Raw genomic sequence first — 21461 nt, 5'->3', positions numbered from 1 at the left:
CAGTACAAACCCCTGTGAAGGAATGAAATGGAAGAAAGAGGAAAGAAGGAATTGTATGGTCCAGAGGAAAGAGAGATTATGAGCTCATGTATATTGCAGCAAGGAACAATTGAGCTTTCCCACACAGACCTGCCAACATCACTCAGTCGTAACTTGCAACACCACATATGCTATTCCAATATCAGGCTTCTCCGCAACAGTGATTCCCAAATGCCACAAATGCATGCTGTGATGAGTGGATGGTCACATTCATTTTAGTTCTGACTTAACGCACAGCTAACTAAGAGTGTTGCAGGACCTCATTACCTATCACCTTGCTTGTTAGATGTATTTTGCACCAATTACAGACGTAGCAAATGCACCTCTAAACAAAATTAAGCAGATTGTTGGTTGTTTAATAGATTCCAGGTGAATGGGAATTCCAAAACCTTATTACCACCCATTTGCCTTTAAACTTGGATCTGATGTTTATAGATTGGGCCTATCTCTAGAATGGAGACCACCACCTCATTGCATATAGTCCATTCAATAGCCAGCAGATGGTAACAGTCTCATACCATGCAGGAACTAATTCTGTAACCCAGACAAGCACTGAGTATCCAAAAGGTGCAAAGTGCTTTAAGTATACCTGGTTCACTGCAAGAATGCTCTTCTGGGTTGATTGGGGTTTGTTATTTTGGAAAGTACAGAGGGAAATTTTGAACAATGGCAATAGAAAAGAAATAAATGAAATCCACAGCTGCTTCAAAGCACAAAATCTGAGAAAAATGGCATTTTCTTTGCTGAGGAGCTTGTGCAAATAAGGCTGAGCAGTTCCAGTTGGTCTTGTGTTCCCTGCTTCCCATCAACAACCCATCCCATCCCCTTGAGTTTTGGGGTTTGTCTACACAGGGACACTCAAGAAAATTAATCTGAATTAACTAAAGGTGTGAATTTAAACTGGATTAGTTAAACTTCATTACACCCCTTTGAGGATAATCTCATTCAGCATTACAGTGGCCTTAATTTGGTTCATTATAGGACTTGTCTACATGAACTTTTCATTTGGGCCAAGCTGTGGTGTGAATTTACCACACCCTAACCTATCATGGACTGTCTCTGTAGAACCTGCTGATGTGCATTAACAGTTTCTTAGGCCATGTCTATACTGACAGCGGCAAATTCGCCGCTGCCAGATCTATCTTCTGGATCGATTGAGCGGTCAGTGTAGACCCGCTCAATCGATCAGGAAGTCGACGCTGGTAAACCACCCCCTCAAGTAGTGCAGAGTAGTGTAGACAGCGTGCAGTAGAGAAGCAGAGCAGTTGACGTGAGTTACACAAGCTACTCTGCATAGTTGCGTAACTCCCGTCGACTGCTGCCGAAGCGCCAGGTAAGTGTAGACCACCACTTAATGTGCTTTGATCCTGTGCTGTTTCAAAGAGACTAGACGTGGGGGGAGGAGGTAGCTTCACACCCCAGTTTACCATGAACTAATTGTTCAAATAGAGAAATCCTTAACGCAAAAGTGAATTAAGAAACACTGCGTTAAGGCCACTTTAATTCTGAATGAGAGTGTTCACACAAGAGTTTAATGCAGTTTAACAAACCCACTTTAAATTCACACCTTTAGTTAATTCAGGTTAATTCTCCTGAATGTCCCCATGTTGACAAGCTGTTGGATGCAAAGTAGATAAAAAATTTCAAGCAAAATCCAGTCAAAGCCCTTGAGTTTCATGTCACTTTTCACATGATCTTAATGCACAACCACAAATTGCCTCAGCAGGTTCATACGAAACGTTTGCTCAAAAGGTTCATGAGCCTTAATCTACTACCCCTACCTGTGGGGTGTGCACATTCGTTGTAACAAAACACTAAAACAGGGAGGTTTGGGGTTTCATTACAAACATCTCTTTAAAGCTCAATAAGGTTTCTGTGTCAAAAAGTTACGATTCAGGTCATAGAATATATAGGTGTTATGGTCCAGAATCAGTGTAATATGTAGGATCCGATGTAATGCTGTTTGGGCAAAATACTGAATACTATAGGCTAAATACTACCATTCATTACACTGGTGTATAACTGTGTTGACTTCTGTAGGAGCAGAATTTGATCCTACAAAGGATCTAGGGTTAAATTTGGGTCTCACGAAAGTCAGTGTTTTTTTCAGAGTATGGTAGATATGTTGTGAACAACACATTCTGAATTCAGCCACCTTTCACTGAATATTAGCACATTCAGTTCCCTCATTTTAACCATCCCATTGGGGTTGATTATTTACACAACAAAACTAATCTAACCATTTCTGATTTGTTGTTTCTTTTAATTTTGCAGTCATTATTCAGCCCTAAAATATCTTGTTTTTACTGCCCTATACTGAGTCACTGGCTTATTTAATTTAATTTCATTGTAATTGTTATCTTTTCATTCTTGTTTTTTTCCACTTGGTTACTCATAAGACCACAAGATATAAACAGGACACAGTTGCTTGGATCACTTCTGCATATTTTTTTCAGTATAGCACCAAACCAAGGCAATTAATTCCATCGTCTTCACTTTCCTGAGAACTGGATTTTTTTTAATGGAAAAACATTTTTTTAAAACAAAAAATATGTGCTTTTCAATAGAAATTTTGAGTTTTAATTGAAAACTGTTTTTGGCCAAAAACTGGCTTTCAGTCACAAATTTTGGAGTTTTAGTTTGAAAATTGTTCATGGAACACCCTTCTCCTCCCCATTTTCCAATTACGGTAATTCTATCTCCAGCCCCTTTGAGTTTGCTGGGGGCCTTGAGAGATGAGGGTCTCTCCCACTGGACCTCTCCTGTTTCTTGTTTCAGTCAGGCCCGGAATTCCAGCAAGAGCAGCCTCTCTTGGTATCTTGGTACTTCCGCTTAAAGGGCCAGCTGAAAGTTGGAAACACAGCTGTCTTCCCTCTCCCCTCCCCCCAAAAACTCCAGAAAGGGTTGTTTGGAGTTTAATTCAAGTTTTGGAGAGGAAGAATATGATATACTTAGCTGGTTCCTTAATTTATGTTTCTGTTTACAGTGTACTGCACCTTTAAATCTCTGAGGACTCTGCTGTCACTGAGACAGGTGATCATTTTGTTTTCAGTTCAGTGCAGCCTGCCACAGAGGATATACACACACTTTTCATAAATAAAGCTGAGTGAATAAATGGATTTCTGTGGACCAAACCAAAAATAAACATAAGAGAATTCATTTTAGTTCAAATTGAAACTGTTTTATTTCCTGTTTTTCTTTTTCAAACACAAAACTGAAAAAATAAAATTAGTTTCAAGAGAAACACTGGTTCAATTCCAAATTCTTTTTTTTTTCAGATTTTTGGTTAGTTTCGGGTAATTTGGGGTTTTTTTTTCAACTTTTTTGTTTGTTTGTTTATTAAACTAGATGTTTTAAAACAAAAATTCAAAACATTTAGGTATTTCCAGGAAAAAAATCAGTTTTTTTTTTCAGACGGAAACTTTTTTCCCCAAATTGAGCCCAAATTTGTGACTCGTTTTGGTGGCCTGAAAAATCATTTTTCACCAAATTTCCCATTTGCCAAATTTTTTTTTGCCCAGTTCCATTCAAGGCATTTACTTCTGTTCTTTCTTGTTTTGTTTGTCTCTTTTTCTAAACAAGAAGTGTTCTGACTGAAAATGTCTGTTTCCTCTGTGTGTGAGGAGGAACTGAACAGTTCAGGGAAGCTTCTATTTTTCATGAGCCAGTTTGGCAACTGCTACTAAAGGTTTGTCTAAACGAATATTTTTTTTGTGGCAGTTTGGGGTATAAATCTATCCTGCGCTAGCCTACTGTGCTCTAACTGTCCACGTGGACCCTACTTTTCCCCACTGAAAAGTCTTAAGTGTGCTTTGACTAGACCTGGTGAAATTCAATTTTTATTTTTTTATAATTTTGACAGATAACGTCAATGTTTTTTCCTAAGCATTTTTTTCTATTTATTAAATTTTCACAGTTGCAGGAAACTATAGAGAGGTCAGACAATCGGGGTGGGGGTGGGGAGGGTGTCAGACAATAATTATTTATAATAGATGCTGAAAGTCAAAATAAAAGCTTTGTAACCATCAAAACACAAGTTGTCAACATCACATGTCAAAATATACAAATTAAATAACCTTAAATCAAACTCTAATTTAAAGTTCTCAAGCTTTTTTTTTTTTTTACTTTGCCTATCTGCAATTTACAATTATCATTGCTGGAAATATTTTTAGTAGGCTTGTGTTTGTATGGAAAAAATCTATGTTTAGCAGCATTCATCAATAAAAATTGAATCCTTCGAAGCCTAGCTTTGATCTACCATGCTTTGAAAGAGGAGTAGATTAATATTCACTAGGGAACTTCTAGTTCCTGCACAGCAGCAGGGCCCAGATGGACACTTCTCGCAGGGCACATTAGCGTGAAGAAGATCTACACCCCAGCTTGAAGTAAACTAAGTTTTCATATAGACAAGCCCTTAGATGCAGCTTGTGTGGTATGTAAATGCGAGGTGGAGATGAAGAATCCTTGCTTATATGCAGTTCCTGCATGAAATAAAAACTAAAGATCTTCCATACTGGCATGAACTGAAGAACCTCAAGAGCATCTGCAATGAATCTGCATTAGACCAGAAACTATTGATACTCAGTACCACAGACCTGCTAAAAAAACATTACTCAGTGCCCTGGAGCATTGAGTAGGCTGGCTACGTTGAACAGAGGGTCTTGGAAAGATTTTTACAGGTAACCTGGGAGCAGCCATTTAGAATGATGAGTTCTGAGCACTATGATTATGTCCTAGGTGCGGCTGGAAGTGGTGTTACTGTGGTGATTTACAATTTGAATCAGCAATGAGCCAGTCCCTGTGAATGGTGTTAGGAGGCACTGTGGTGCTGGGAATGCCATCTTGAGGATGAGATGCAAAACTGACCTCCTGATCAGCGTGGTAATTTAAAAATCCTGTGGCTCCTTTTGCAAGAGTTAACATACTGAAGTCAGATTCCAAACTGGGTAATTCCATTCTGCCTTTCTAAAATTCCCCTACTAGTTTTAAACAGATGCAATGTTCTTCACTTCCCCCACTAAAACACTTCTGTGTCATCTTGCTTTATTCTGTTGACCATTTGGTGCATTTCACTCCAGAAGTAGCTGCAATCCAGTGGAAGAAATGACAACACTTAGTTACTAGGCCAATCAGTAAAGTCTGTGAAGCACTTTGGACGCTGTAAGGATGGAAGGTGCCAGACGTATAAAAAGCTAGCAAAAGTTAAAAGGGGGAACTGGACTTCTGTAATAGCCTGCAAATATGGGCCAGTGAATAGGTCCACTGCATAGGAGGCAGAGGACCTGGGTTCTATTTCCAGCCCTCCCTCTGAATTGCCATGTGATTAGGCAAGTCACTTAACACCTGATCCAGCTCCCACTGAACTGAACTCAGGGGGAGTCTTTCCTTTGACTTATATGGGAGTTGGCTTGGGCCGTTAACCACTGTGCCTCAGTTCTCCCATTTCTAAAATGGGCATAACAAGTCCTACCCAGCTAAGTACCATTAATATGTATAATAATGGTCATTTTCAAAGGGAGATGTGCTCACATTTCTCTTTTCTTTCAACACATCTAAACCAATAGTCCAGCACATTGATCAATCACTTTATATCATATCGAGTGCAGTAGACCCTCATTAGTAGCAACATATTGGTGCCTTTTTGCTATGTTGCTCCTAAGTGACTGTTGCTGTTATGGGGAGTGTCGTCTGACCGAAGGCATACGAAGAGTTAAGAGTGTTTTGGAAGGGGCTGGGTAGGCACAGTGGGAAGGCAATTGGGGGGGGGAACCCCAAATTTAGGGGGAATGAGGCAAAACAGCTGACAGAGGCTGGCTGTTAAGGACAGGATGAGGATGCTCCAACTGGCAGCTTCATGCTCCACCCTGGCCAGGGATGGATGGATGGGGAGGGCACCATGCACAGCCTGCAAAGGGGGTGGGGGTGACTCCTAGCATGGACAGTGGAGGCAGGAAGGGTAAGGGGATAGGTCAGTGTCTTGGGAAGGGAGGTCCCCAGACCCCCCTCCCAACTGTAAAAGAGCACACCCATACCCACTGCTGGCAACTAAGATAGGGGACAGTTCAGTGCACAGGGGTGGGGGTCCCTGACATTCCCCACTGCAAAATAGCAAATCCCCCCAGTAAGCCAGATGCTGAGGGAAGAGGAAACCTTCCAGATGCACCTCTGCTGCTCCCCCAACCCCAGCTTTCCCACTGAAAAATCCCTCTCTTCCAGACCCTCCCCCCCACACCCCTATACATGCTCTCCAGGTGGGCTCTGTCAGGCAGGGCAAGTGGACGGGGCTGTGTGCCCTGGAGCTGCGCCGAATGGCCAGGGTCAGGAGGGAGTTGGAAAGATGCCGTTTGGGGAGGGGCAATGCTCCTACATGCCTCCCCATCTCTGCCCCTTGATGTGATGTCACAATTGTTGCTCTTTTGCAGTGGCTGTGTTGCTGTTACCAAGTGGACAATTCACAGCAGGGAAAGTGTTCCCAGGGCAAACGTTGCTCATAAGCAGCGGTTACTCTCACAAGGTGTTGCTGCAAACAAGCGTCTACTGTGCCTGGCAACTCAGACTGGAGTAAAATGAAATGAAGCCAGCAGCACTACTGAAAAGTATGATCACTGAGACAGAGCTGTAGTTGGGTCTTAACTTGTGTGCAGAAGAGATAATGGAAAATCAATTACTATAGGAGAAGCAATTTACTGAAAAATTATTTTTTATTGAGTACCAACCAATTCAGTCCTTGGGCTCACTGCCAATATGTGGAGCCAATTAGTGCGACTTGCCATGGGTTACTGCTGCAATGTGGCCATCCGTCTGTTGAGACTCAATCAGCTCTTTTCACACAGAACACCAAAACAGCCATCAGCTGGTAACAAAACCGTCCTCTGATTCTTCTGCACTGATAAGCACAGAATTTCCAATCTATTTTAACAGTAATATCCTGAATTTATAGAGCTCCTTTTATCCTGAAAAATCCCCAAGTGCTTTTATAAATTAAGCAAATTCATATACAAATTATGGGCCAGGTTCTATCACTTCATTAGGTTAACAATGGTAATGTTGAAGTGCCAACAATGTGTTCAGCATTGTATAACACACACCAAATGTAAATCTAGAGTTCTGGATTTACATCAGTATAACTGAGGGCAGAATCTGAGCCTCCATACACAGATCCAGGACTGAAATGCAGCCACCTCTTGGATAGAACATTGCAGCTGTTCAGCAGCAAACAGCAAAACTAACTGAAGAATGCAAATGAATGAAGTTCCAGGAGAGTCTTATTAAGGACAGTCTTGAAAACCAGCAAAGACATTCAAATTAATTGGGGAAAAAAGATGATCCTCTGGAAGAAGTGCTTTCCTCTTTCTGCCATTCATAGACCTTCTGAGATTCAGTAACACTCACAAAGTAAAAGAATCTCAGTGAAGTTTTTTTTTTGGTCTCCATTCAAGTTCTAATAAAATCTGTTTACTGAACTTGTTGACCCCTTTCCTGGAATCTGCCCTGAATTTCCCAGAACTTTGTATCATGTGGCTCTTTGGTCATTAATAACCGAGTATGACACAGCAGTTTAGACGCAGAGCAGCCGTCACTCGCATTGAAGCAGGCGCCAGGACGGAGCACAGAGCATACAAACATTTCAGCTGGGGCTGCAGGATCCAGTCCTGGAGCAGTGCTGCCGTGAAGCCGCAGCATGCAAAAAGGGCAAAGGCAGGAAGTGATTCATCAGAGTACAGTACAACGTGCAGTACACGATCAGAAAGGTCTGCCTCTAGCTGACGTTTGGTGAGAACAAGTACAGTACTGGACATGTGGCTTGAGATTCCATTCTGGCTTTTAGATTCAGATCCCACTCTTGTTTACACTGAAAACTTCCCTTGCTAGCCTGCTGTGCATTAAAAAGCACAAGTTCAGTACTAAAGTGGGGCAGTGAATTTGAGGCTCTTTGAATACATGGCTGCCCTGCTGTCTCCACCCACTCATTTATTTGTACAGCCTTCATGGCTTTTGACTGGAAATCTTTGGCTTTTAACCTGGAGGCCGCTCCAACACTTCCTCTCCCTTTCTGGCCTGTTTCTACACCTACTGAGTCTATCTGGCTTCTTGCCTGTCACTCCCCAGTCCTTTCTCCTCCCCTACCTCACTGCTATTCAGCACCTCTTCTCACTAGTGCTGACCCACAGCCAAGGAATTCTGAAGGGAAGTTGAGTGGCAGCTGCCAAAGGGGCAAAGCTGGAGTGCCTGTTGTTTTCAGGTACATCTTGCTCCACTCGCCACAGACTGTACCTGCCCATCCCCAGGGGATACTCTTAGTTAAAATAAAAAATTTCCATGATGCTTAAAAAAAAAAAAAAAAAAAAAAAAAAAGGCTGGGGATAACCCTGTTTCCAGAGAACATTCCTCATGCAATTAAGCGGGTTCTGCTGGGTATGGCTGTGTGTGAGCTATTGCCAAGTATATCAGAATGACTGCGGAATTGATTCAAACATTTGCTACACTCCAAGGGCCAAATTCTGCCCTGAGCTACACATGCATATCTCCCATTAGCCCCAGAAGGAGTTTTAGACACATGGAAACACACACACGTGGGGACGGAATTCAGCCACTATCCAATTCCTTGCTTTGTTGATCACTTTATTTCACTAAAGTTATAATGTGCTGGAGGGATGAGAAGGAGAGGGAAGGAAAATGCAGGTCCTGAGGTGTGGAAGGGGGTAAATATAAAACAATGACCTTCTCTCTCTCCACTTCCCAACTCTCATTCTGTCTTTGCCCACCTCTCTCTGTCTTCTCCCAAGGTATTTACACTAGGAAAGGTGAATTCATTCTTCCCCAGTGTCAAACATCATGGGTTCAAATATCAAGTTCAGGTAAAGCTCATCTGTCCAGGAGACAGAGCTTTCTCTGGTGCTGGTCCGAGACTGTGAAATGAACTCCCACAGGAACTTAAGGACATCTAAAACCTTCTTGAACCTGGCTTCTCTAATGTAAATGCAGAGCAGCGGGGAAATTTAAGAAAACCCCAAAAAACGTACCAAAACATTCCATTGCACATGCAATTCTCTCCCTCGGGAGAGGATTACAGAGACAGAATGTACCACACAACAGATATTAGTCATATTTCTTAAAGTACCACTGGAAGGTGCTCACATGCTCTGGCAATGGTGGTGCTATAAGAACCGATGTAGAAAAGAATAATTTAGTTCAAATGGAGGGGGTTAATAGTCCACGTATGAGAAACTACAGGCTTATCTAGGGATTTGGGAGGTGTTACTTAGGCTTTATCTACACTAGCACTTTTTTCGGTAAAACTTGTCAGTCATGGGTGTGTTTTTTCACACAAACATGTTTTTTCACACCCCTGACTGACAAAATTTTAACCGACAGAAGCGCCACCATGGACAGTGCTAAGTCGGCGAGGGACGCTCTCCCGCCAACATCACTACAGCCACTCCTTGGGGTAGTTCGGTTATGCCACCGGGAGAGCTCTCTCCCGTCAGCATAGAGTAGTTACACGGAAGACCTTACAGCAGTGCAACTCCAGTGGTACAATTGTGCCGCTGTAAGGTCTCTAGTGTAGACATAACCTTAGGCTTTGTCTACACTGCCCTGCAGTATGGCCTACAGGTGTGTGAATGACAGCACGCACCCCAGTGCTGTGCTGTAACTCCCCCGTATGGATGCTGCAGGTGTGAACTAAAAGGTTCCTCCTTCCCGGTAATGTAGTCCTCTTGAAACAGGACGACATTAATGCAAAATAGGAACCTTTTCATTCACACCCACAGCATCCACACAGGGGATATACTGCGCATCACTTTGATACTGCTATTTACACACCCATAGTCTGAACTGTGGGGCAGTGTGTAGACAAGCCCTAGGCTTTAACTCAACCAGTTTAACATGTGTTAAAGGCCCACAGCCTTGTCTACACTTTGCACTTGAGGTATAAATTCTAGCTTGAGGAGACAAACCTGTGCTGTTTCTGATCAAGCCAACAGGCAAACCAGAGTGTAGCTTTGGCAACACAAGCAGCAGGACAAGTCACACACCCTGAGTACATACCTGTCTGAGACACTAGATAAATGCTGGGGGCAGCTAACCCCTCCTACCACTCATGCTGCCACAGCTACATTTCTATTATTAGCACTCTAGGTCTGATGAAGATTGTGTGGGTTTGTTTACCATGCTGGAATTTACACCTCCAACTCAAAGTGTAACATACCCTAGGCTGTTAACACATATTAGCTTCCAAACCCTAGTCGGCACAAGGCCTAAGAGGGAGAAAAAACCATCTAGTAACAAAGGATGAAAAACGGAACAAAGAGTGACGCAGAAAGAAAAAGAAAGAGAGACTTGGAAAAGCAGCAGAGATGAAGAGAAAGGCAATCTAATGGAAAAATTCATGCGGAAATTTACCATTTACAGGGCCAGCTGAGCTTTCAAAGCGTGCTTCTCTCCTTAATCCATAACACATGCTTCCTCTTAGCTCCAGTAATATGTTTGTTTATTTGTGTGGGTCTGGGTGTGTTACCCTCAGGGAAAACAAGGATTGGAATTACAGGGGGCAAAAACAAAATGTTGTATATCAACTACTTTGGCAAACTCTACAAAGAATTCAAGCGGTCTGCAAAATTTTAAACTCCATGAGGTTCACCCATCCGTCACAGTAACTGCGCATGTGTGCGCGCGCGCAGGCAGGCATGTGTACACCATTTCATTGCACACCAAGTCTGCCAAGTTTGCAAATTAAATTCAACCATTAATGCCTACAGCAGAAAGGTTTCAGTTCTGCTTTCAGAGGAAATCACAACACAACCTTAATGACTGGGTTGTCAATGTCCATAGCTGAAAAACGAAAATCCCTGATTTACACTTGAGTGACTGAATTCAGTCTCCAGACTTGACACAATAGAGCTTTGAAACTCTTGAAGGGGCAACGTAATGTTCTATGTCATTTCTTTTCAGTAAACTATTTGCTCACTTTTGCAGAGAAAATTTTTTTAAATGTTGCCATTTGGTCACTTTTCTTTGGATTTCTTTTGCTAAGCAAGTATAGTCACATGGATGCCAAAGCTCGCTCTCTCCCACACACCGACAATATCAATATCTCAGACACAGGCCACTATTGAAACTTCAGATTGAACAAATAAAGACTATTCCCCTCAATTCAGGAAAATCTAATTGAGTTACACCAGAGTGAGCTAAAGGAAGCTCACAGCTTCCATCTGCTACAGTGGTTTTCTGATGCTGCCTCCCTAACTCACCAGCTATGTTCTGCACATGTGCCCCCCAAAGAGCAAGACAGGCAGGCTGGAGAGCAGGATGAGTAAGGAAGTGGGCTCTGTGTGACAGATGATTTCTCCTACCCCTAATACTGTGTGTCCACAAGCTGATGTACATGTGTGTGCAGTGTGCGCTCCTATTTGGCTGTGGATGCAAAGTGTGTGTGTGTGTTGTGGACAATGTGTGTTTTTGGGTACATATATGGTGTATCTTGTGCTGTACCTGCCCTGGCTCAGGGTGTGTGCAAGGACTATGGTAGTATACACTCTGCTGATGCAGGGTGGGGGTGTACCATCTTGGTATAACCTAAATAAAGTAATATTTAGCTAAAAATAATTTCCAAGTAGAATTTGTAATGCTCTCTCATTAGTCTCTCATTTTCCTTGGGCTCTTATGACTTTGGCACATAGCACTTGGAAATAAGAATTAGTGGCAAACAGCCAGCTGGCAGGAATTAAAACAGGGAGTAGTGAGGGCTTTGTTTGCCAATAAACCATTTTTGGCACTTACTGATATCTGAAAATTAATAAATGTGAAATACCTGTAGATGTGGGCACAGAAACATCTGTGGTATTTCTGGATATCTGTAGAAACACAAAACACACTAGAGAAAATCTTCACATTTTGCTTTGCCTCTTAAATTTCATGTATGTAAAAATAAGTGAAGTCACATCATTCAGTGCAGTGTCCCTGTCTTGTTGGCATGAAACCAGCAATCAAACAGCAAGCACAATGTTTAACCATTGTCTTCTTGCTCTGAAGCTCTATTGAATAGCACAGTCTGTCTGTCACCCCAGCTCACCAAGGGAGACTTCTGTCCCAGTACTCGTGGCTCTCCCAGCCCCAAACCAATAGGCTCCCAAAGTTCATTGGAGCCACACAAATTCAAGGGGGAATTACAAGCAAAACAAGAGAAGATTAAAAATAAATTAAATGGCCAGTAACAATAATAATGCTCAGACTGGATTTAGAAAAAACACCACCTAGAGCATAACTCTGGTTACCATAAAACAGAGATGTGTTCCCCTGTATCTGGAGGCCAGGGTTCCAAGTCAGTTTATAACACACATGGGAATGGATTTGGCGGCTTCACCTTAAGGTTAAGTCTTCTACACAAATGGAGCCTGGAGGCTTTGCTTTCCTTTGAATGCGTCCCCTTCAAAGCAAGGCTCTGCTTTTGGGTCTGATCCAAAGCCCACAGAAGACAGTGGAAGTCCTTCCCCTGACTTCAGCTGTCTTGGGATCAAGCCCTTGGGACTCCATCCCACAGCCCTTACTCAGATGAGTAGTCCTTACATGCATAAATAGTCCCACTGGGCCAAATCCTGCAGTTCTTGCTTTTTTTTTTTACTCAGTCCTTACTCAGGCAAAGCTCCCAATAAAGCCAATGCCTGAGAATGGACTGAACAGAAACCGAAGTGAGGCTTCAGGATTTAGTGTCATAGGGTGCTGAGTGCCCTCGTGAGCCAGTGACTTTACTGGCAGTCGGAGGTTGGTAGCACCTTACAGAGCCAAGCCCTTTGTCCACAGACTTCAATGGGACTACTCCTGCGTGCAGGTTTGGGAACTTGTTTCTCTTCTCAAGCTTTGTCTAGGCTACGGTTTAAAGGTGTGCTGGTAGAACATACTAGCTAGCCAATTTAGGAAGCTCTACACTTACGGGGTCGTGTAAGGCACAGACACAGCATGACCTAGCGTAGATATAAATAGCAGGGTAGGCAGTAAGGCACTGCTTGCCTTCCGCAAATAGAGTAGAGTAGAGTGCCCTACACACCTGAACCCTAGGTATGTACCCAACAAAGCCCTCGACACTCCCAAGCTTTGCCTCCCATGTCTACACTGCTTTTTTCAGCAGTGTAATAACTCCCTGCCACTGGAGCCTTCCACTGCCATGTGTAGCTACACAGCACAGCAAGTGTGGATGTAGCCTGCCTTTCACTGCTATGTGTAGCTACATGTACCCTACACGCTGCCACAAGTGTAGACAATGTCTTAAAAAACCCCAGTGTAGACAGGGCAGTGTAGACAGGGCAGTGTAGATACATGCAAAACTGATAAAATTAAAGCCTAGCCTTTCAGGCCTTGTCTTCGCTAGGAAAAAAAATAGCATTAAAATCCTAGCATAGACAAGGTAAACTGCAGTGTAGCTTTAACAAATGTAGCTAGTTGAAGTAAATTCTAGGCTCCCCTTAGGACTTATCTTGGCCAGCTAACACGTTAAAAAACCCAAAACCCTTGTTCTTAGTATAGATGTGGCCTAATTTGATCAGCTTAGCACATGCTAAAAGTTGCATACCTTGTCTAAACAGAACTTTCAAAACACGTTAGCTAATGTGTTATAACAACACATCTTTAAACCTCGACGTTCAATGTTTAAGCACTAAAGGATAGAGCTGAGATACTTCAACATTCAGGCTTTATTCCTTCCTCCATATATATATTGTCCTCTCCCATCAAGCATCTCCTGAAAGTAGAGTCCTCTATGTTCCTAGACATTACCCTATATATGAGCACACTACCGGCCTATAACGGCCCCTGTTGGGAAGCTATCATAACACCTTGCCCAGATAAAGCCTCAGTGTCCAGTGTATATAAACACCATTTCAGAAGTTATTCACAATAGCAACAGCAGCTCTTACCTGTGTATGTTACAACTATTGCTGCAAATATGATCAGGCCTTGTCTACACTAGACAGTGTATTCCTGTCTACTCCTAATAGAGACACATCAAAGCAGAGCTTATACCAGTTCCCTGAATGGAATAAGCTATGCAAAAGCACTTTTTTGCTAGTATAAACTGCATCTACACTAGAGCTTTTGCCAAGACAGCCGTCAGTAAGGGCTTGCATTTGTCACCCTCCTAACCTACACAGCTATGTAAGTGTGAACCAGGCCTCAGATTACTCTCTTGGACTCAGGGGCAATAGATTTTTAAATGTAATTCCCCAGGATATTCTCCAACCTTTGTGAGGTTATCTGTTATCTCCCACATAATACAAATTCTTATTCTTATTCATTATTATTATTTCTTATTACGTTTGGAAATTTTAAGAGTTTTCTAAGAAACAACAAAGAAGAAAATTGGAGCAAATGCAGAGAATACTCCTAAACCCCCATGATAAACTGCATGATCAGAACAGACCATTAATTCTTGACTTCAAGGAGGTAGACAGGAAGCTGTGGTATGCCATGATTCTCTGTCATCATTCAGCACATTATACTCCTCTAGGACTTACTTGAAATGTGTGGTCACACAATTACCACCAGTAGCTCCTGCGCACAGTTTTTGCAGCCTTGTCTGAAATGTCACGGTGTTTGTGTTAGCATTTTTAAACCTTATTTTGATGTCCAGAATAACATGATAGACAATGTATTTGGATTTTAAAAACCTACCTCCTGACCTGCTGGGTGACTGGGCAAAACACGTCATTTCTCTGTGCCTCTGTTTCCACTCTCATCTTGGTCAGGGCTTATAGCTGCTGCTGTAATACAAATTATTATTATTAATATTAAGTAATAACAGGGGCAAGGTGACAAGCACTTTCTACTGAATGGACAAGAGGAGACAAAGGAGCAATATGACAACTGTGCACAGATATATGAAGTGATAATATAATGCAACTCATTTTCGAACACAATTTGAGTGCTTACTTGACTGTAAAATTAAACAACCTTTATTTAGATGCTTAACTTTGGGCACCCAAGTTTGAACATTTTTGACCCAATGGTTTATTGGGTATCCTGTTGCCACATCTCATTGGGGTGTTAAGTACAAGTGCCTTAACCCAGCAGCAGGTAGGTTAGTTTGTGTTTGAAAATAAACAAAGATTAACACATGATCCTACAGCAGTCCCATTGATTTTGATGGGGGTCATGTGAATGTAATGACTGCTGGACTGACCCCTAATCAATATGTAGTTTGTTTTGTTGCTCCAGAGAATTAATATGCAACCATTTGCCATCTATACATTTTAGTTCATCCACAAACAGTTCCTTAAATGCAAATCTCATACACAGTACTAGCCATACATGATCTAGTGCAGTAGTTGTAGGCTGTAGCCCTTGGTGATAATGCTGGTCTAAGTTTGTGCTGGAATTTCAAATGGAACATCAAAGTTTCAGCTGTGAAAGCCGTTTGTCATATGCGGAAGTTTTGGCAGAAGACAGAAGGGTAGCGAAGAGAGAGAGAGAGAGGATGGGAGAGAAGGCAGGAAAGCATCAGAGCTCTCTGGATGATGCGAGGGACTGGAATGATCATATCTTTCCGGTATGAACTGGATAAGTTGATGTGGTAAACAGGGAAAGATCTTGAAACTAGAAAGGACAAATGAGTCTTTAAATAATCTAATAAAAAAATCCTTTGGATTAGTTGTGGTTAATATTTATTGTCCAGATGACACATCCAAACCATGAGAGGGAGGGTGGGGCTGCCTTTTCATCAGCCCCTGATTGACGTTAAAGACATTCTTCCAGTGGCTGTGGCTTCCTCATACCACACCATGGAGAAGGCAGAAGAGAACAGTGTATAAATGTGAAGAAAAAAAAATGTTTAAAGTTAAACTGCTAAGTAATGACAGCAGGAGTGGAAGGGTGTTTGTTCCATCCTCCTTAAATAACCCATTGAAGAACATCAGAGCATCTTCACAGTTGGCTTAACTCCTAAACTATGTATTTATGCCTTGGACCTCAGTTCCTGAGGCTGCACAGTTAATGGGTCTTTTCCCAGTTCTAGCTGCGATGATGACAATGTTCATCCTTTGTGTAGTGCACCCCCATCCAGTGGGAAATGGCGAAATCTGTGACTGGGGAGGCAAACGCAGCCCAGCCTTATCATTTGTTATTACAATTATTTATACGACAGTAGCACCTAGGAGCCCTAGTCACAGACCAGGACCCCAGTGTGGTAAGTGCTGTACAAACACAGAACACAAGGACAGTTGCCACCCCTTCAGCACTTGGTCCCTGTTCTTCTGTTGCTTTCATTTTTTACTCTCACAGCGAGGTTCATGCCGGACACTGAAAAACAAGGGCCAGAATCTCCACTGACACAAATGAGAGTTGTGCCAATTTGCACCACTTAAGGGTGTGGTCTAAGGTCTGGAGCAGACACTGAGGCTCCCAAAGCAATTTGCAAAAACAAAGGCTACCAAACACCTCCCCTCTGAAGTTCATGGCATTTAAGAATGTCACTGCTGTCCTTGGGCTGCCCCCCAATGCCATTGGGTTGAAATGATGAGCTGCCTGCTTAAAAACCCAGACCAACATCTTCAGGCTCCCTGGGTTTAATGGCAGGCACCTCATTAAGTGGCCAAGCACTCAGCAGCTCCCACTCAACTCAGTGATTGTTGTGGGTGCACCAAATCCATGAAAACCAGGTCAATTCCTTAGGATTTTAAGCACTCAAATTTAAAAACACTTAGCCCATGCTGCTTCTTAATCCCATTGTTGTAAAACATTTAATGGTTTTCTCAGAGTTTAACACTATTAGTTTGCTTAAGACTTTGCCGCTAACAGGACAATTTCATAAGAGCTCAGTACACTGAATGCATACTGAGTGCTGAGCTCCTGTGTGCTATTGTACTGATATGTGCCTCTCCTTTCCTGCTCTCCTCACTAGGCTTTATGATCTGCTGTTTGTACCATATTCACCCATATTGGAGGGGAGAACACCGAATAGATCATAAACTATGTGTTTCACAGACCATTGCTGTATTGTCCGAGCAGCTCTGTAGGTATCATGCAAGTCCCTGATTTGCATTATCACATAGCTAGATAGGAGTCCATATTGTTATGTGCACACACTACTGGGGATATTGTGGGCATGGAAACCTACCTAGGGTCTGACAATGAGGCTGAGAGCATATGCACTGGTCTATTTCCATATAGATAAAGATTGTGTGTGTGTGTGTGTGTGTGTGTGCACGCGCATGCATACACGTGTATACATAAGTAAAGAGGGAGAATCTTTGAACTAATTAGAAAGGCACTCTGAAAAATTGAGATTAAATAAGTATAGAACAACATTATAGATTAAGTCTCTGGCTAACATTTGCATATCAAGGCAGGTACTGCAGTTATCTAATATTCTGGCTATTCCAAAATTAGCTCAGTGACAGGCAGTGCAAAATTCTGCAAAAGCCATTTTCCATCCATTTCTTTTCTGACACTGTTGCAGGCTACAGCTGTTTCCTATGATGGCTACATCCACACTGCAGCATTTTACCATGACTAACTCATTACAGACACAGTTTATTAAACCACAGCTCATGCTCACAAAGCTGAGAATCATTTAATAATCAGTGAACACTAGTAATAACAGTGTATTGCCCCTGTTAGTTTGGGGATGGAATGGGATAGACTCATAGCAGCTATGCATATCCTGTGAAACTTGTGATGCTGTGGAGAATTTTTATTTAAAAACAACCCGTTCAGTCCTATCAGATTAGGTGCTGATTGTCACAGCTATAGCTGAGCTCACTCACCAGACTGCTGTGAGGGATGTAACCACTGAATACCTCTATTTTTTTTTTTTTTTTTTTTTTTTTTTTTGGCTGGGCTGTGCAAAGTTTAGGCACTGTCCCTGGCCTTGGACCCCTATGCATCCAGTCCAGGTGCAGACTTTGTATCTGACTCCCCTCTTGGCAGTTGAGATCCACCTGCCATCCGACTGCCTGGGCCCTGAAACTAGTACTATCTTCACCAAGCCTCCCCAGCAGTTCTTGCACATTCCCCAGAAACCCATTGAAGGTGTAAGCCTTCCGGTTTATAGTTTACTTCTTCAGGGGCATGCAATAGCAACAGACACACAGATGGTCTCAGCACAGGATTGTAAAACATCATTGCTCTTTACTTTAGAAGCGAAAGAGATACACAGATCTAGGCAAAATAATAAACACACCTACATGTATTTCCCCTGCCTCAGTTTCCTCACTACTCTGGAGAGTTCTTTGATGTTGGACAGAGTCCTCCCGGGTGCCCAGGATCCTTCCCCTGTAGCCCAAGATCTCTCTTCTGAAACATGGAACCTTCTCTAATGCAGCTAGTCTTTGACCTTGGTTGGTCCTGCAGTTAAACCACACCCCTCCCCTATGAAAGTTTGTCCATCTCTTTCTGTCTTCTGCTCAAAGCATCTTCTTCCTATCTTAGGGAGTCTTTCAAGTTCATATATCCCCCTCTCAATACCTCGTTCCTTTGTTGGTTGTTTTTCCACTTTCCCCTTCACCAGCCCCTGCACATAGCTGGAGGAAGCAGCTTCTCCTAGCTCCAGTCAACCTCCAAGTCCTTAGCATACCAATTGTTCATTCCAGGGCATAGTCATTAAGGTTAATGACTCTCCTTTGTGTCTAGTCTGGGAGAAAAGTGCTCTTGCCTGTCAACAAATGGTGGATTCCACATTCACACAGCATTTCATGATAAAACAATTTTCATAACATCAACTTCATAACATCAACCAGAATTCATAAACTGTACAAAAACAGATTCCCCAAACTGTCACACTGTTGTTCAATCAATTAAAATTATGTTTAAGACTTAAGATCTTTCTAAGAATCTTCCTTGTGAAATGTTGCACCTGAAAAAAATCTTCAAGTCTACTTTTAGAAAAGAATATGAACTCCCCCCACTTATCTTATTAAGTGAGATTTACTAAAAACAACTGCAACTAATTTTCAGTGAAGTGTGCATAGGCCTACAGATTTTTTCCACACTGCCAGTAACTGTGGCAGAAGCTGAAAGAAGTTTCAGCAAGCTAGCACTCATCAAAAACTGCAGGAGTTCTACAATGGGGCAAGAATGGTTAAGCCACTTAGCTATCTTGTCTACTGAGTGTGAACTTGCAAGAGAAATTGACTTTGGGGAGCTAATTCATGATTTTGCAATGAAAAAGGCCAGAAAAATAAAGCTTTAAAGTTAATTGGCCTAATTATAAAATGTTTGCAGTCACATTGGTCCATTAGAATAAAAAAATCAAGACATTGACAGGATATATTACCTTTATAATGACCAAAAAGTTACTAAATAGTCAGCAGACTTGTGGGACTCTCAGGCTGGGTGTCATGTTAAACCAAAATAGCAAAAAGGGGCAGGGGGCATTTTTTAGAAATGTAGAATATGTAACAGTAATTTTAGAATTCAAACTTTTTTCATGACTCATGAGATTGTATATATGGGATGAGGGATTGTGGTACATGTGTGGGAGGGGGCCCATGTTACAAGTTTGCACTGGCCCCCAAAAAATTATGCTTGGGGAAACCCTGGGAGAAACTGAGGCCCAGAATGCAGGGTATAGGAATAGGGTAGTATAACTTTAAATAACTTGTGATACCTCTACTGGCACTCCCTCTGTTTTAGAAGCTGCCAAAAACCAATCAGAGCCACAATATGTATTCAGCCAGACCTTGCGTGTTGTGCATATTTGGTGAACACCGTTATTTAGGATCCAACTATGCCCATGTGATTTCTTCACATTTTCTGTTGTGTAAAGAGCAAAAGAGACAACAGAGAGTAAATAATACAGGAAGCCTGTGACAAGGCTGGGAATTTACTCCAACTCTTCAGAATCACAATCCAGTGTCCTTAACCACAGGACTATGCTTCTTCATTTGAGTCCAGCACAGTGGACTGTCTTCTCAGGGGTACATCATGCTACTTCAGGTCAGCAACAGAAATAGTTCACTTCCTGGCCTTGGGTCTCCTCTCATAATAAAAGTCTTTCCCTGGTGTAACTGAATCAGCTTCAGTGGAGTTACTTGTCATTGACACTGGTGCAATGGAGCAGGGGATGAGGCCCTGTGTGTACACATGAACTGCCCCTGCTTGTAGCAACCTGCATGGAACTCAGAGCGAGGAGCACAGGTTGCCACAGGACAGAGTTTGGAGAAGGCATCAGGAAGCCAGTCTGTGTGCACATGGCTAGAATGCTAGCTGCAGTTGCTGCACCCCTGTAAATAGTTCTCTTAATAGACCGTTTAGCCTTAGAAACATGGTGTCCTCTCATGTTATCACCAATCATGTGGTACATGAAACACTGCTCGCCGCTCTTCAGTGCTCATAAATCTGAGTCAGTCACTGAGTTGACTGAAAGGAGAGAGAGAAAAATAAAAAGGGAGAAATGGCGGAGGCAGTCCTCTGTGACGGAAAAAGAAGTGATGTCAGAGCCAGAGACCACAGGCACTTTTGCCAAAATGAATGGAATTCCAGCAGGCTCCAGCTGGTCCCATGGTTTCTGCATTCTGTACTGTTTCCTGGTTACCGGCAATTCCTAGGGATAAGCTGCACAAACATTAACCTCTTCCCTGTCTTGGATATTCAGACAGTCACTCACTGGGGAGGTTTCCTCTTCCTGGTGGAAGATTCCAACATTTCATAATCAGACCTTTTCTATGAATCAATGGCAAGTTTAAAAATAAAAACACTGACCCACATTGACTGGGGACGGCTGGTGGGAATGGCACACAAAAAGAAGAAGTTTTTGTATAAGGGAATATTGCTGATTCTGTACCTCACCCTCTAGCTTCCTTCCCTCTCCTCATTATTATCCTCCATTCTCAGCCCCTAGTTTCCTTCCCCAAGCCCAAGACTCCTCAGACTTCTTGTCTGACTAATGATCATTTCAGGCTAGAATTTTAGTCTTGTGCATATAGTAGAGGTTGGCCTGAAACAAGACCCCAGCCATGAACCCCCAAGAATTTTTCTGGGACCTGGAATACAAACTCAGATCCATACTTAATCTTGTGGCTCCCTCTCTGCATAAAACAAGATCCAAACTTGGATCTGAGAGACCCTGAACTTCAGGAAAAATCCAGGCTACAATTCTGTGGCTAGACCAGCCACCCCTCCTGTTGTTTAGAGTGAACAAAACAGAGTCTGGAGTATAGTTAACAAAAAAGAATCAAACATCTGCTTTCCTTAATAATTAAATTCATCCTAATTGATTCCAAACTACAGAAGCAGGCTCAATCGGTTTTGTCCAAGAAATCTGGCCATACAGCTCCCCAGCAGCATACCGAGTGACAACATATTCAGCCAATGAGAAAAACGAGAGATTCATTGCAGCATCAAAACAAATCTCACTGGCTGAGCACTTATCTTAAAAGCAGAAAATAAGTGAGCCACTTCTGATAACTGATTATTCTTTACGCACAGGGGACTAA

At 42.4% G+C, this 21461-nt stretch overlaps 1 long non-coding RNA gene across 1 annotated transcript in view; it reads right to left on the bottom strand.

Moving 5' to 3' along the window:
• The window catches only part of LOC137157362 (uncharacterized), a 35798-nt gene extending 21004 nt beyond the window's left edge, over window positions 1–14794 (bottom strand). The window contains exons 1-2 of the long non-coding RNA XR_010921091.1: window positions 14704–14794; window positions 11852–11894 (exon numbers count right to left, since the gene is read on the bottom strand). This is a non-coding gene — a long non-coding RNA (uncharacterized lncRNA). The remainder of the gene's footprint in view (window positions 1–11851; window positions 11895–14703) is intronic.
• Window positions 14795–21461: the final 6667 nt, after the last annotated feature.

The sequence above is a fragment of the Emydura macquarii genome, unplaced genomic scaffold (assembly GCF_026122565.2).
Source record: "Emydura macquarii macquarii isolate MOO-44397 ecotype Brisbane River unplaced genomic scaffold, CSIRO-AGI_Emac_v2 contig_1483, whole genome shotgun sequence".
Taxonomy (NCBI): domain Eukaryota; kingdom Metazoa; phylum Chordata; order Testudines; family Chelidae; genus Emydura; species Emydura macquarii.
This window is presented reverse-complemented; position numbering and strand designations above follow the sequence as displayed.